This window comes from Mus caroli, chromosome 2 (assembly GCF_900094665.2).
Source record: "Mus caroli chromosome 2, CAROLI_EIJ_v1.1, whole genome shotgun sequence".
Taxonomy (NCBI): domain Eukaryota; kingdom Metazoa; phylum Chordata; class Mammalia; order Rodentia; family Muridae; genus Mus; species Mus caroli.
In genome coordinates, this window is record NC_034571.1 from 62,505,949 (window position 1) to 62,523,668 (window position 17,720).

Here is a 17,720-nt window from a genome sequence, read left to right on the forward strand (position 1 = left end):
CTTGATTAGTTTGCTATATAGTGTTACAATATTTCAAATTGTGCAAAGAAGAAAAGTGCTTCAGATGTCTCTGGCCATTGTGGTACTGGGTTTTTAAGCAATTAAAAGTTTTTGTGGTCTGAATTTTACATACCATTCGGTAAGCCATTCCTTTAGGTTCAAATACAGTCCAAGAAATAATGAGTTTAAAAAACTAAAGAATGATTTTTTAAAAGCATGAATTTTAAGGTCATCTGCTTCCCATTCTGCCACCCATTAGTGTTTAAATGGATTTAGATGGGAAAAAAGATATTTAAAATGGGGTATTAAAGATTATCTCTGTGAAGTCATTTATGTTATACATTATCATAGCTGTTCAAGGTCAAGAAACTTCCCCATCCAGACAGAGGCAGAGGTAGAAACATGGAGGTCACTCAAATTCCAGCTCACTGGGCCTCCTGGAAGTCATCAGACTTCTCGTTCTCTGGGCTTTTCTTTACACCAAATCGGTGGTTCTGAAAAGCCAGTTGGACCGACTGACTTACTGGCTTTTTAACTTTGACCTGCAGAAAGTTACATAAACCACAGTGCTTTGACAACTTTACTCAAGGGTAAACCCTGCCAAGAAAATCTTACTGAAAGAAAGTTATTACAGTTTAATTTTTCCTAGTAAACTAACAAACACTGCAGGTCACCGACTCTGTACCTTTTGGAGGTTCAGCAGTTGCAGACTTGACCCTGAAAGCCCAGGCTAGGCATGAAGGCTGGAATTTGAGCCTTGGCCAAACAGCTCTATTTTAATCCCCTAATTCTGAATGCATAGTAGTATCAGAAGACATTGCTTGTGCAGTTTTCAATTTCCAAAGGAAATGAATCATCATTGCTCAGAATAGAAATGGAAAGGGGGAAAGACATCTCAAGAATGGCTTTTCTTGTTTTAAATATGTTTTAGAGTATTTATTCTGTATTTAAGGACTTATCAGGCACCAAAAGAAAACCTCTCACTTTTCCCATGATGGGAAAAATTATATTCTTTGGGTTCATTATGAATTTGCAAAGATCTGGGTATTTTCTCTTTTGAGACAGAAGCATTCACCTTCTCTTTAACTGTGTTGTGGTAAGTCTTGTTTTATACATAATTTAAAATTAATAACAAAGGCACAGTTATATATGGAATGATATGTAAATATCATTTATGAAACATCAGCTTACTGATGTTTCCAGGAGATAGATAGATAGATAGATAGATAGATAGATAGATAGATAGATAGATAGATAGATACATAGATACATAGATACATAGATAGATACATAGATACATAGATACATAGATACATAGATACATAGAATTTAGAGTTGCTTGGCCATTATAGCCAATTTAAAAATTCATGAAATAAATGTCAAAAAACAAGAATATCATAAATAATAGCTACTCAAGTTGCAGAAGAAAGAGAAATGGATGAGAAAAAGTTAATAAAAATATCTATAAATACTTCCTCAGATGCAACGGTGCCAGTTCTTATTCAATCTATTTTTAAATTTTTTGTGTGTATGGCTATTTTGCCTGAAGGTGTGTATATGTACCTCATATGTGCTTGGCACATGCAGAGGCAAGAAGAGGGTGTTGGATACCCTGAGACTATAGTTACAGATGGTTGTAGATCAATATGTGGGTGCTGGGAGTCACACCTTAGCCCTATTCAAGAGCATCCAATACTCATAAATGCTGGGCCACCTCCAAATCCCCTTGTTCAATATCTGTTACTAAACATTTAAATATAATTTGAATTTACTTCTAGTCATTTACATCTAGCCATTTAGTACCAATACTTGGGTGGCTCACAAGCAAAACAGCAATCCAAAGCCAGGACCAGCTAAGTCTGAGTCTCAAAGGTTCACCTGGAAGCACAGGAAAGAGCAGGGTGTTCTAAGGGGACAGACATCTCCATAGGAAATAAAATTTATAGTCACTGTGGTAGTTAGAATAGGTATCTCTCCCATAGAGCTGTATGTTTGAATGCTTGGCCCATAAAGAGTGGCACTACTGGTATGGTATGTAAGGCCTTGTTGTAGGAAGTGTAGTGCTGCAGAAGTGGGCTTTGAGATCTCAATATAGAATTCTAGTCCCCTTCTGCTGCCTTCAGATCAAGATTTAGAACTCTCAGCTCCTCCAGCACCAAGTCTGCCTGCTTGCTGCCGTGCTTCCTACCTATGATGATAATGGGACTAAACCTCTGGAAATGAAAGCCAGCCCTAATTAAATATTTTCCTTTAGAAGAATTGCTTTGGTCATGGTGTCTCTTCATAGAAGGAAATCCCTAAGAAAATCACACTCATTATGAGACTCAATTCAGCAGGCTGTCTCTTGCCAGAACCAAGGTTCCGGTAGCTACTTTCATCAGAGAAAGAATATATAGAGAATATATAATATATTTTATTTATATACACATATATGTGTATATAAGTAATATATATGTGTGTATATATATATGTATATGTATATATATATTTACATATATATCAACAGCAAAATTATGATAGAAACACTGTTGTTTTCTTTATTTTACAAATGACCAAAAAAGCCATGAAGAGGAACTGTCTCATTCAAATCATTACAACAGTGAGCTCTACCAGTACTAAGGCTGCAGAGTATCTAGGTTTAGAGAAAGTATAGGTGGACAATACTAAGACACTGGTCCCTGGCCTTGATTGCAGAAGATAAAAGATTTGGCCATCTGCTGTTCTCAGTAGACAGGGAGAGTTTCCCAGAAATGCTCTTGGCACTGAGTACAGCAAGCCAACTAGCTGCAGGTTTGCAACATGCAACCTATGGCGAGCAGAGGAAGGGCCCCAACGGTTACAACAGCCATCAACATTTACTTTTAAGGAAAAGATTCACTTCCTATAAAGACACCTATGCTGGTCACAAAGTTTCCTTTCTATGGGCATAGACAGAGTAATGAATCCTGGATTTCATAACAATCAAATAAGTTCAGTCTTGACCATGATTTCCTCCCACGGTGGTTATCAAATAAGAGAAGTACGAGAAGTATTAGGACAATGATGACTTCTTTATATCCCTTTGTTTTTACTGAAACAGATGGCCTTGTTCAAAAATTAATTAGTTACAATATAAAACCATTGGCCTTTTTGTTTTTTTTTTTTTTAATATTTTTATTACATATTTTCCTCAATTACGTTTCCAATGCTATCCCAAAAGTCCCCCACACTTCCCTATCCACCCATTCCCATTCTTTTGGCCCTGGCATTCCCCTATATTGGGGCATATAAAGTTTGCNAGGGCAGGTCACTGTCCTCCGACTGGGCCCATTGGCCTTTTTGATAAAAGCAAATGGCATTCACTTGGTCTGCCAGACTATATATTTCTTTGACAAAAATTGAGATAAGGGTTTAAATTTGGTATGAGGCTTCCCAGACAGGCATTTTGAAGCAGATGCTATTTGGCAAGCATCAGTACACCCGATAAAGACTCGTGCCAGTCCCTTGTGAGAACTTTAGTTCCCTAAAAGTGCACTGAATTTGGACCTCCTAACTCATGTGATAATTTTCTGCCATTTCAAATTCCACTTATCAAACTATGGCATGCCAGTTACAAGCCTGAGTCATGATTGAGATTTTAGGAAAGTGGGGTTTGTTGAAATAATTTGAAAAATAAACCTTATGCATCCAAACACTGGGGCCTGCAATTCTATTGTTAAATCTCAAAGATATACCTTATGAGTAATGTTGATTTGATCCAGTCCTGTCTTTACCTCCCAGTGACTCATGACACTCACCCCATTTGAACTCCTGCATGACAGTAACATAGAATTCTTACTCAGCCACCCCTGAGCAATGTTTATCAGCCAGAATAGAAGAAAAAGAGCCTCATATTGAATATTTAACTTGAGTCAGAGTCATTCCCATACCTGGAAAACATTATATATGATCCCTGAATTATATTCTTTTTCTCAGAATTTTTAGGGAAGCAATATTCTCCCATCTTTAATTTCCAGGAGAGTGGAGTTAAAATAATATGTATCAGTGTTGAAGAGCAAAGGGAGGCACTGCACAGAATAGATGGAATAGTCATTGGTTTGTTTTATATCCTATGCATTTTTAATAAGCAAATTCCCATTTACAGGAATTAAATGTTCCAGGTATTGATTTCAGAGGGGGTAATACATAATGTAAAAAATAAAATTTGGTAACATTATATGGTATGTGTATTGAATATGGCTAGAACCCTGGAAAGTGAATAATAAGGCCATTCCTGTTGAAATACTTCAGAAAATCAAATTTATTCCCTGAAGTGCATTGCAATAAAACTGAAACAATTTTACATGATTTACAGTACTCTAATCTAGACTTTTAAAGTGATTTGATGTCAGGAACAGGGGATTCTTTTTCCTATGCTGTCAAATAATATAATGTTCTATAATGGCATAAGAAAAGTTACAAAAGAGATATCAGAGAGCAGATGTGCCTCTATGCTTGTTGTAGTGCAAGTGTGCCTTTTAAACATCCATGCCATGAAAGAAAATTGTCATGTGTTATGTAAATGAATCTGGCTTAAAGATTAGTCATGTGTGGGTTTGCTCACAAAATAAAGCAACGTCCTTTATCCTATTTCTAGAAACTATAGAATATCCTACTATTACTATATTCATATCAACTCTTCAAGATATTAATGGGAAAGTTACTCAGATACATTGAGTTCCATGCATTTCAAATATTCCCCAAGGTACTCTCAGATCCCCTTTTCATACTTTAGAACTCAAGGAAGTGGCTATATATTTTTAAAATTCCTAGTTGGAAGGAAGCAAAAATGAGACTCAATAAAGCTTTATAAAGTTGGTGAATGCAATGATGAAGATGTGGTTTTTTTAGTATCTCTCTTCCTCCACCCCCCTCTATGTGTGTGTGTGTGTGTGTGTGTGTGTGTGTGTGTGTGTGTGTGTGTGTGTTTGTGTAAGTATATCAAGGCAAACATGTAGAGGTCAGAGAACAACCTGTGGGAATTGGTTCTCCCCTTTGACTCTGTGGGTCCCAGGATTGGAGCTTATGTCAAGATGGCAGCTCAGCGGTGCTTTTATCCTCTGAATCATGTCCTTGACCCACTATCCCAGTTTGAAGCTCAGTAATCAAAGACACTGGCATTGTGACTCTTATGTAAGACACCTAGAGAGTAGACTAATAGGTGAAGGTGGGAGGCTAATTTCCTTGAATATCCATGAATATTGTTTATGACATTCTGGCCCACATATGTTAAATGAAAAATGTGGAAATCTATCCTTGGAGCCTTGCATTTTGCATTTGCCCCTCTTTGGCAGTTAGTACTGGTAGATTAAATTATCTTGAGGTAAAAATCAGAAATATTTGAACATTGCTTAAAGAACTCTTTGCTAGATGACATCTGCTGCCCAGGTAAACGTCATTTTAGGATGGCATAAAATGATGCTACAGATACCATGAAGCTTTAGTAAGAAGGCAGAGTCACTTTTCCCTATGTGACATCCTTCACTGTAAGGTGAGCTAAAGCTTGAATGATTATATCAGATTACTGGGGTGGGTCATTCTATATGATATGAAAAAATGAAGGACCAAGAAAACAACTGAAATTTAAGGGGAAAAAAAAACTGAACACTAAAATATTCCTACAGAGTCCCCAAAGGTACCCTCATGTCTTTCTTTCCTAGTTCTCAGTGGGAATTCACAACTAGAAACTAGTAAGTCAAGAGATATGTTGTTTTTTTTTTTCTACCCTGCCAACTGTGACAGCCTGTCAAAATATTTGAAGTTATTACTGAGCTTTATTTTTAACAATTTTAGTTATAAAAATACTGCTATTTTCTGAATAATGTTCAGTGATAGGATAGTATGCACAAGGGATAAAATGAAGATAGTGCCCAGCCACTGTTTCCCAGAGGTGAAGCATCCTCTTTCCTCCTCTGCCAAGATACAACCACAAGCACCTCTTTATGTGCACAGAGTTCATGATCACTCATTAGTCTCTAACCTACTTTTTTCTTAAAAAGAAAAAAAAAAAAGGAAAGGAAGAAAGAAAAAGAAAATGTGCACCATTAATTTAAAGATTTGGCATCGAAGAATCTAGAATGATTACAGTACGTTGGAATGACTTTAGACAGATACTGCTAAGCTCCAAATGGGACAAATCCAGATATATTGATTTGGAATTACTGTGTTTTTATGTTAATGAACATGAAAGGCTTTAAGGGAAAGAAAAAAGGTAACCAAATTGATGCATTTAAACTAATTCTTCCAATATATCCTCGGAATATCAACTAAGATATTAAAGATCAGAATTCGCAATATCATTTCTAGTTAAACCCAGTAGTTGATTCGTTTGCCATTAAAAAGCATGATTAAGAAACAGTTTCTCAAAGATGGAAGTAAAGGGATGCCTCACTGTTAAGTACCATCTTTGCAAAAATAGAAAATGTTTTTTTTTTTTAAGTTGATTCCATTGTCATTACCAGAAAAGAAAATGAGACACATGCAGGCAAGGGTGGAAATGAATGAGAGGAAAAATAAACAGACACATGGTGTGTGTATGAGGGCGGGAGACAGAGATAAACCAATCACAGCTTCACTGCATTGAAGATCGATGACACCCTACTTAGCACACACCTGAGAGTATTCTACCATTTCTCTCTAGACCTAACTATGTGACTTCCTTGAGCATCCAATATCCCTATTACAACACACCCTGAGGCGTAGGACACACAAAGGCTTGAACTTGGAACCTGGAGACAAATGCAGCCATAGGCCAACAAGATAAGCTGAACCCAGAGAACTTACACTTGCTTGACTTGTGACCCACTGAGTTTGTCACACAGAATTAGTATTGAAATAGGTGACTTACATGAAGGAGTCAGGCTTTCCTAACCTTGTGGCAAGACCTGAGGCTTGTAAAAATTGAGATGTCAACACATTTTCCATGGCAAAGTCACTGACATAGCCATGTCTTTAGTGACGGACATAACCCTATAAAACTAAATGATTCACAGCAGAAAGCAAGCATCCCTCTATGCTTCTTGGCAATTCTATTGGTTTCAATTTTCAACCATTGATATCAAGGATTTTACAGAACAGGATGATTGACAAGGTAGTCAGGCTAAGATTCCAAAGTAGTGTCACAGTGCTAACATGGGAGTTACTAGACTGTTTAACTCTCACTTCAATTAAATGAATTAAACACTGCTCTCTTAATCACAGCAGTCATATTCCAAGGGCTGGGTAACCACGGGGGCAGGTGGAGGACATATTGGACTTCACAGACACAGAAATCTTTCTCTATCACAAAAGTTTCCATTGATGTCACCGTGGAGAGACTAGGGACCTAGTCCATTAGATATCAAAAATGAGGAGACTGACGATCTTCTGAAGTTAAAAACCCTTCTTTGAGAATGGGAAAAAACTCAAAAGAAGCAATATTCAACTGTGAGATCAACTTACAGAAACTACTTTAACCGATACAAAAGATATCAGGTACAGAGACTTGAATGTTTATGCTACTTGGTCAAACACTTGGACTTATCCTTGCACTCAGAAGAGGGAGAGAAAGATTTTATGTGTAGAAGGCAAAGGGGCAAAGGAAACTAAGCCTCCTAACTGACACTCACGTGTGACTAAAGCAGCTCGAGTAAGTGAACAATTAAAACTGCCAAAAGTTAATCTGAATTCTCTTATCATGAGTCTGAGCCTAATGCTTACATATGACTTCTGGTAAGACATGACTCAGAGGGTGCTATTTGAAAAAAAAAAAAAAAAGGATCTTTCTAAAGGAATAATATTCTACTTACTATTTTTCAACAGTCAAAAATACAAAGGCAGATAGATCAACAGTTGTCACTCCTCCTTTGTTTCAACCTAAAAGAGATCTGGTTGTTCCTTGTTGATGAAGGTACAGTAGAATGACAAACTTAAACTTAGAGGATGAAGTCCCTAAGACACAACTGAGCAGAGATGAGAATGGGGAACAAAGATAAAGATGGACAAGGCATGTACCAGGTGGCAAGCACAAAGCTAATTTTTCAGTGTGCGTGGGGCATCCTTATGGTCTCTGTAATGGTTAATCTTGACTCTCAACTTGATGGGATTTGGAATCACCATATATATATGGATGGTTCGAGTATTAAAGGGGCACCAGGAAGTAAAATAGAGATAAATCCTGGGTTGTAGGAGAAAGCAAATTAAGGGAGTGGTATTTAGATGCAAGATCCTACCTACCCAACTAAGTTTAGATCCAGGCATGGTGGTATACACCTTTAATTCCAGGAGATAAGCCAAACAGGCCTCAGTGTTCAAGACCAGCTTGGGACAGAGCAAGTTCTAGGTGAAAAAAAGCTTAAATCCAGGCAGAGTGATACGCACTGTAATCCCAGAGACAAGCATGTAGATCTCTGAGTTCAAGGTCAGTCTACAGAGCAAGATCCAGGACAGCTACACTTGGACATTGAAGGGGTTGGAAAACAGAAAGCTAGTGATAATGTAATAGAACAAGGAGGCCATGTTCCAGCTCCTGCAAGCAGCAGAACTCAGCAATTTCTGATGTGTGGCTCTGGCTTTAGAGTAAAAAATAGAAGGTACTGCTGGGACCATTGATGCTGGTTAGCTGGAGCTAAGAGATTAGTGGTAATTAAGAAGAGAGCAGCATCAGTGAGGTGAAATCTTCTGGGAGGTGTTTGCTGAAAGCACAAAGAAGCTGTGGTCCAGAGATAGACAAGGTCATACCTCATGTTGCAGCTGCACTTCATAATGTCACCCAGGTGGTACTGGTTTTGAAGGCATGAAGGGGTCACAAAGAGTAGTGTGAGAGACCATGGAAGGTCATTGGTGAAAGTGCAGCCTCAGTTGTAGTTAACAGCCCAGGACTGAAGGGGTCATGCAAAGGATTTGAGGCTTAGTACTATGTAGAGAGCCAGTGAGAGGCTATTGGTAAAGCTTAGTTGCAGTAGAAGATCTCAGTGTATTGGAAATGCCAGTATGATGGGATGATCACCAAGAACAGCTGTGACAATGGAGTGGAACAACCTGAGCTTAGAATGCTACAGAAGGCAGAGCTGGAGAAGTGGCGCCAGCCCTTTGGAGGAGCCCAGAAGAACAAGTGTGGATCCCAGACATTGAAACAAGAAGATGTAACACTGAAGTTGACTTGGAGACCCCGAGATATTCGAGATGCCAGAGCCATGAGATATCTGCTAAGGAAAGCTGCTAATGGGGAAGGGAACCAGCCCAGGAGAAAGAAGTTTGTTGCAGTCAACAAAGATGAAAAAGGAGTGGAGATCTGAAGACTGCTTTGACATCAGGCATGGAGATGCAGAGTTTAGAGGTTGCCCATCTGGTTTCTTGTCTTGTTTTGGAGATTAAAGTTAAGTGACTGAATAAATCTCAAAGGAGACTTTGAACTTTGGACTTTTAACATTGTTGAGACTGCTATACACTATGGGGCTTTGGAAGTTGGACTAAATGTACTTTTTTTGTTGGGCTGCAGTAGGTTTGGACTCCATAGACTCCTGTATTGTAACAAACCTGTGGAGGCCAGAGAGTGGAATGCCATGGTTTGTATATGCTTGGGAGTGGCACTATTAGAAGTTGTGGCCCTGTTGGAGTAGGTGTGTCACTGTGGGTGTGAGCTTTCAGACCCTCATCCTAGCTTCCTGAAAGTCAGTATTCTCCTAGTGGCCTTCAGATGAAGATGTAGAGCTCTCAGCTCCTCCTGCACCATTCCTGCCTGGATGCTGCCATGTTCTTGCCTTGATGATAATGGACTGAACCATTGAACCTATAAGCCAGCCCCAATTAAATGTTGTTCTTATAGGAGTTTCCTTGGTCATGATATCTGTTCATAGCAGTAAAACCCTAACCGAGCCATCTACCCAGCCCCTCACCCATTGCCAAAGCCTGCTAGGTCCTACCACAGGAAATCCACACTAGCTTCCCTTGAATCTGAACATACTGATGTGCTGTGGCAAAGAGTGAAATTACATCATATTCATGCACCAGTTAACAACGGGGATGCATTTAGAGATACATTGCTGGGAAATCTTGTGACTGTGTGAACAACACACAGCATACTTACACAAAATTAAATAAAATTAAAATAGACTAATCATAGTCTATTGCTCCTAGGCTACAAACCTATATAGTACATTACAATTCTTGATACTGTGAACACCTATAGCATAGTGGTATTTTTGTATGCCTATATACAAAAGATACAGGAAAAATACATTGTAACAGGTACAAAAAATAGCATACATAGAAGTTACTTGGTATTAGTGAGTGATTGGGAGGCTGTGGGGCCTAGGACGTTACTACATACTGCTGTAGATTTGACAAATCCTTGGTAATTGACTATACATATACATATCAGTAAATTAACCTTAGCTTATTCTAGATTTTACTTTAAAGTAGTTTTGTTCCACTTTTGGCTCTTTTATAGTAGCATTTAGTTTTTAAAAACCCACATATTCTTTACTTTAAATTTTTTTATTGCTTCTTCAAATGTTTGGTAGAACCTTGGATACAAATACCTTCATTAGCAGAAGTTTGCATAAAGTCAGGGTCCTCAGCATCACTGTCTCCCACTGCATGTGTGCTCTCACTGGATTGACTTCAGGTTCTGTACCATAGGGGAGCAGGCGCCCTCAGGGCTTTCTTGTTTCATCCCCTACCCCAAGACTTTTGAACAGGTATCTCTAGACAGAAATGGTCTCCCACAATTAGTGTATCTTTGAATTTAATAAAAACCTTCAGCTGACCTAATAAGTACACATTCATAGACTCTCACTGTTACATTAAGTAATGAAGACTGAATCATTCAAGCCACCCAGAGGTAAAGGTACATTGTGTATCATGGTGGAGTCACACTTGAATTTCCACACAGAATAAAAATTGTTTTCCTTGGCTGTGACTGCCATGATGATGTGTCTGGTGTTTCCCATACAACCTCCTCAGTTTTGGGTTTTTTTTTGGGGGGGGGTAATCATTGTCTCCAGTAATGTAGATTAATAGATTCTGTGATCCCATTCTCATATTTCAGGACCACGGTTATGTGGAATGGCAATTCCTGACATAGAGAAACATCTAAAACTGACTTTCCAGCTTCACCATCTTAGTTGCTCCTGGTGTCATGTACAGGACAATCACTTGGCATGGTCTCTGTCTTACTTAGAGTTTCCCATTCCTGTGAAGAAGCACCATGACCAAGGCAACTCTTATAAAGGACAGCATTTAATTGTGGTGGCCTTACAGGTTCTGAGATTCAGTCCATTCTCATCATAGTGGGAAGCATGGCAGTGTCCAGGCAGACATGGTGCTGGAGTAGCTGAGAGTTCTACACTTTGTTCTGAAGGCAAACAGAAGACTGGCTTCCAGGCAGATAAGAGGAGTGTCTCAAGGCCCACCCCCACAGTGACACACTTCCTCTAACATGGCCACACCTACTCCAACATGCCATACCTCCTAACATTACCACTCATTCTCTGAGCCAAACATATTCAAACAACCACAGTCTCTTCCTGGAAAGATTAGCAATGGGTAATTTATATTTAAGGTTCACAGTGAAGCAAACACCATGAGATTAAATCACATACAAGAGAAAATGAGGCAATCAGGAGACAGAATAATGATGAAATGTTTGAGTCTGCTGCCAGAATGACTGAGCATAGTGCTTTGCAGTATACTTTCTAAGTAGAAGGATCTTACTATAGATTGATAGAATATTATAAAATCATATATAAACCAATAAATCATTTATGTAGATGGATCTGTGTGTCAATCATCCCTTTATACTGTTACACTGTGTTAAGAATTTCTTAGTTCCATTTTAATTTTAAGGAATCACTGTTGGATATGTGATTTGTCAATATCTGAACTAAAAAAAATCTGCAGGAGAACATGACTGCATTTCCCAACCTTTATCATAACAAAGTCATGTGCTTCTGCCTTGCTATTCCTCCTTGTTTCCTTGTCTTGATCTTACTATGAGTCTTTGTTACTATGAGGAAGTACAAATAGCCCATGGAGAGAAGTGTGGAAAGACAGTAAGTTTCTAAGCCTACAAACCAGCAGAGCTCCTAGCTGATCTCCCTTCCGGCACATAGTACACACTTCTCAGTCATGGGACTAATCACTCTTGAAAGGAGACTCCCCATGCCCCCAAGGAAACACCTAAGCTGATGGTGCATGGAACTTTGTCAAAGGGCTCTCGATTCAACATTGCCAGATTCCAGATTCACAAACAAGACAGAGATTTTTGATGTTTAGACCACTACATTTTGAGATGGTTTAATATGCAGCAGTAGGTGAAGGATACATTATATACTTTAACTTCCAATAGTGGTTGGTTGCTTACAGTATTTGATAGTTTTATTGTATCAAATTCTACAAGGCCAGCATGAGTCTCATTGGACTAAAATGATGACGAATTCCTTTCTGCAGTATGTGTCAGGGCACTCAGTTTCTGGCCTTTGCTGTCTTCTAGAGGCAGCCCACATTGCTCAACTTGTGCCTTTGAAAACCAGGGAGATGGCACGGGGCATCCTGTACATCATTCAGTATCTCTCCTGCATCTCCCTCACTTTGCTACTTCATTTCCCTCCTTCAGGTAAGAGAGGGAACATTGAAGGCCACATGATTAGCAGCAGGAACCCTGCCATGCATGACATTTAATCTCCCTTGACATAGACCCTAAACTTAACTACAGGTCCTGGAGTTTAGGGTGTGGACATGTTTGTGGAAACAGTCCTCTCCTCCTGCAACAACTAAAACCAATTCTATGTGGTTTATATTTGTTGTGAGGTAAGATTAAAATTGGTTGATGATATGGAAAGATTTGTTTGATCCCCTGAACTATCTGTGAACATTGTCCAATAGTCACGTATGGGGTGGATTTTTCATTTTCTGTACTTGTTTCAGACATTACTCTGCAGGACAGGGTAGCTCCCTTTTCAGAATTTGTTACATTGATGAATTTTCTCACCATCCCACACTCTGTCCCTGCTCTCCACTACACCTCACTAAGATGTAACTGCCTCCTTTTCCTCTGGTGCTACATTGTAGCCAATCCAGTCAAAGCAAATACAATAAAAGACACAGCCCAGAGCCAGAGTTTATGAAATTAGTGAGGAGACAGAACGAATATACCTAACAAGGACAACACAAAGTTGCCCTTAGCTGCTCTGGTGGATGACAGTGCTACTCTAACCCAGGTAAGCCACTTCCCACCACCCAGGCTCTGGAGCAAGTGAGGTAGGCCATTGTTGCTGCAGCCCTAGCCTTGCAAAGGGAATACTCATTGCTGTCCTTTGCTTTGCGTGCTTTCCTCCCTCGCTGAGATCTACAAGAGAGAGAGGGAGATTTATCCCCAGACCCATATGAAAAATCCCACCACCTTCCTCCATCCTCCAATGAAGGTGGAAAAGGGAGTTTCCCCGTCAGTTATATGTACATAAAGAAAATTATTTATGCAACTGTGATTTTGGAGAATCTTGTACATTCAAGGGCTTGAGACTTTGGGATAAACTTCTTCTTCTATTACCATTTTTACCATTTTTTCACTACAGCCATTGATCTCTCCCCCACTTTTTTTTTTTCTGATCCTGCAGTCCAAAAAATAGAGATTGCTCCTAATCAAAACAGCAAAGGGCAAAGAACCTGGTAATGTGTGCTTAAGAAACAAAATAAAAGGGTGTCCATGCAGTCCATGCGGAAGCCAGCCTCAGCAGGAGAGCCGCACATTGCCAAAGGCAGGGAGAATAACAAACCAGGTGCCATCCAGAGTCTACAGGAAAGCTTCAGCTTATCCAAGGAAAATTAAAAAACGAATAACCAGATTACACATTCTGAGTTCTGCTCCCTGTGGACTTCTGTTGAATCCTGGATGAGGTGAGAAAGAGGGAGGCGGGAAGCTTGGCTCACACAATAGACAAACAGCCACAGGTGTGGTGGGATAAGCCTTATTTCTAACAGAGCCTTAGGGCTCTGGGAGTAGTGTTGCTTTTGAGTATGCCGAAAGTGTGTTAATATCTGTACAGTTCGATATATTCCGTTCTGATAAAAAAAATTCGAGTAGGGCAAAAGTATGAATAATTTTCAAATTTTAGAGAAAACCACAGCCTCCAATAGCAGCAAAGGCATAGGGATCTCTGACATCAGGATGCTTCACAGAGCAGCTGGCGGCCACACACTATGTGGTGGTAAGTGATTTTCACATATCATGTCAACTTAGTTAAGCCTCACAGCAAGAAACAAGTATGTTTCCTTCATTTCCTAGGATACCAACCTGGCTCAGGAGTCCAGCAGACTTCAGCTGCCATCCTAGCTCTGTAATATGCTAAGATCCAGTTAGCTCACTTAGGAAAGGAAAAATATATGTCCACCATTTATCTGATTAAATAAGGTGATATGCAAAACTTCTCATCACAGCATAACATATAACCATAAAATATGCATGCATGTATATTTTTGCATACATAATATGTGTGTGTATGTACTAAATATAATACATATCTAATATGTGCTTAAGAAACAAAAGGATACCCATGCCGGAGCAAGCCTCAGCCCTATAGCAGCATGTTATATATGTAATGTGTTTTCTATTAAGGAGAGTTGATTCTATGAGACAGCTATGGCAGCAAAAATATATTTATTAGAATAAAGGGAAATGTGCTAAAGGGGGGTTATATATTCTAAAGAAAATAGGCTGCCCCTCCCCCAGGTACTAAAAGTAGACTTGGTGTTCAAACAAAACGAACATTACTTGCTAGTAATTTTGCTAATGAAACAGAAAAATAACTCAACTTGCATTGTGTTCTTTAATGAGTTCAACTTGCTTACAGTTTATGGCTTAGATACTTAGATTCCTAGAATAGACCCACTAGGGTATTAAGACAGTGAAATTTATGATTAGAAAGAGCCCAAGGGAAAGTTGAATTAGATTTTTTTTTTTTAAGATGAAGAAAGCACAGCTTTTAAGGGGTCAAATTCCTGCCTAACCTCTAAATCTACCAGTGAGAGAGTAACTGGGCTGAGGAAGTTTCTGTGAAGAGGTCACTCTGCCTGCCTCCTGGGGCATGCTGTGTTTCTTGGTGTCTTATCTGGGGCTTCTCCTCATGGACAAGTCTGAGCAGTTGGCTACAGAAGTAACATGTTAAAAACAATGTAGCATTCACTGGAGTTTCAAGTGCATCTCTGGTTTCCATTTGTTTTGGGAATTTGAAGTGTCTCTTTGTTGACATTTTAAATGAACATGATCATTGTTTCTTCTTGGCTTTCTCCTTTATTCTACACCCAATCAAATCAGCCAGCCAACTCCTGATAACCGCTCCTCCATCTGAATCTGCCTCTCTGGTCCAGGCTGCAGCATCTTTTGACTTATGTCAATAGCCTCACTCATGGTCTCCTCACTTCATCTTGTCTCTAAGGACAATAATCTCTTTTAACAGACCTGTGCAGAGCAAACCAGTGTTTCCCACAGGCTTTAGAATAATATCCAGGTGACTATCTCTGAGTACAGTGCCCTGTGTGATGTGGTCCTTGTGTCCCTCATTAAAGTCACCTTTGACTTATTTTCCCCTTGCTCTCCACCCACCTCACCTATATCCTGTTCCTCGAAGGCTTCCAATTCATGTCCCTTCTTAGAGCCTTAATCGGTAATTCCACTTGGAATACTGTCTTACCAGTGACTCCCAAATCAAATGGCATCTTGTCAGTAATCATTGAACTTGTATGTCATCTCCTCGAAGATACTTTTTTAAACCACCTAGTGTGGACAGGGCCCCCAGTCAGATGCTATTAAATCGCTGTCTTATTTTCATTGAAGCATGCAATTCCTCCAAGTCTTCTTTCCTTTGACCTCTTATAGAAATTCCAGCCCCAGTGTCAATGCATGATACTAGCACATGTTGAATAAATAAACATGTAAAGAATGAGAGAGTTAGAGACAATGGAGGTGACAGAAGTGGTTCTCTGAGTTGGGGAAAGCATGTTAAGACTGACATGAGAAACATACCTGCTATACCAACTATGATTTTGATTTAAGGGCTAATGTTAGATTGTCCTTAGTTATTTTTTCCCAAAGCAGAAATTAAGCTATAATTTCCAAAGCAGGATATTCCTTAGTCTTGTAAGCACAAACAGTAAGGAATAGCTTTCACCATTTCTTTAGGTGTGTAATGTACATTTATTTATTATTCTTAGTGTGTTCAGTTTATTTTTATGTTTACGATTTTCATCCCTCACTCTTTAATCCTTGCCGAAGCACTTCTCTCTGAGTAGCTGAGGGTTCCCAAATTCAATGTGGATTCATTTTCAAATCTCAACCCAAGCCTCTTAAAAGGTGGCAATAGGAAAACAAACCATAACCAAATAACCATGGTTCCCAAACTTGAATTTGCCACCTCTTTATAACTTCTATTTTTGTCTACAAGAAAGCCCCTAAAACTACAGGATAAATAACGACAGCGACTGCCCAATAACTTCTAAAGGACAGACCCATATGTGATAAGTCCTGGAAGAAGAAATGAGAACAAAACTAATGTGCACTCCAGTGGGTGCACCCACCTACAAGGAGCATTACACACAACATCCTTAGCTTCCTAGGAGACAGGGATGCCTCCCTCACGGCCAGATAGCAGCCTTGGGAGAGCAAGGTCAGGATTGCCTCTAAGGAACCCAATCCCCAGATGTCCCATGCTGGAAATGCATATTGCTTCTTCAGACTTATATCCTCTCCCTCCCCTCCTCCTCGGCCCCCTCCCCTAATTAGCTCACCATATTGAACTAAATCTCTAGCAAAGTAGATTACCCTGTGCTTCCTTGGGCGAGCTTGGACATGGGGCAAGGCTCTTTTCCTCATCTTCTTCTACATAACAAAATAAGTTGTGGGCTGGTGAGATGGCTCAGTGGGTAAGAGCACCCGACTGCTCTTCCGAAGGTCCAGAGTTCTAATCCCAGCAACCACATGGTGGCTCACAACCATCCGCAGCGAGACCTGGCGCCCTCTTCTGGAGTGTCTGAAGACAGCTACAGTGTACTTACATATAATAAATAAATCTTTAAAAAAAAAATTAAGTTGTATTGACAGTGAACTTCTCTGAGCCATGAAGAACACTGCCTGGAGTGAGGAAAGGGGTTCTCTCCATCTGATTCAGGAAAACATGAGGTGTCTTCTCTAATACCTCTTTGGAAATTGGTGTGTTTGAAGTTAATTTTTGCTTTCATGGGCATATTTACTTTCTCTGCTAACAGACAAAAAGCTCAGACAGTAAAGTCAGTGGTGCTTCTGAGTGGAAATGCCCATTTAAAAATAGCTGATGGGGGCTCACTGGAGACGTTCGTATGAACATAGGAGATGCACAACTGACAATTACTGTTGTGCTTGTTATCAGGAGAGAGTGAATATATATTCTCAGAATATTAGTAACAACGCGGGGTCAGTTGTGCTGTCTGTCTACTGCTAATGTCTAAAGTCTAGGACCAAATCATTTCACAGCTCATTAAATGATTACAAGTTCAATAATAAGAATGATACAGGAACACATACAAACTCCGGGAGGGATATGTGAATAATGACTTGTTAAAATTTTCTTGCAGAGGGGAAAGTTATTTGAAATGGGAGATGTAAATTCATTAAGATGGTAGTGATTTTATAAAATGCATAAAAATATTGTAGTATATTTGGAAAATATGCACAGAAACACATAATTCTACCA

General features: G+C 39.4%; 1 protein-coding gene across 9 annotated transcripts in view; it reads left to right on the forward strand.

The window, feature by feature from the left end:
- Positions 1-17,720, forward strand: part of B3galt1 (beta-1,3-galactosyltransferase 1) — a 550,921-nt gene that overhangs the window by 387,037 nt on the left and 146,164 nt on the right. For 4 of the 9 annotated variants that reach the window (XR_003834954.1, XM_029469656.1, XM_021155605.2 and 1 more), the window contains exon 1: positions 13,685-13,893. The exons of 4 other annotated variants lie outside the window; for them this stretch is intronic. The gene's annotated coding sequence lies outside the window, so the exon portion shown is untranslated. Of the gene's footprint in view, positions 1-13,684; positions 13,894-17,720 lie in introns of those variants that run through there. One more of the 9 variants, XM_021155604.2, reaches the window with a different exon arrangement.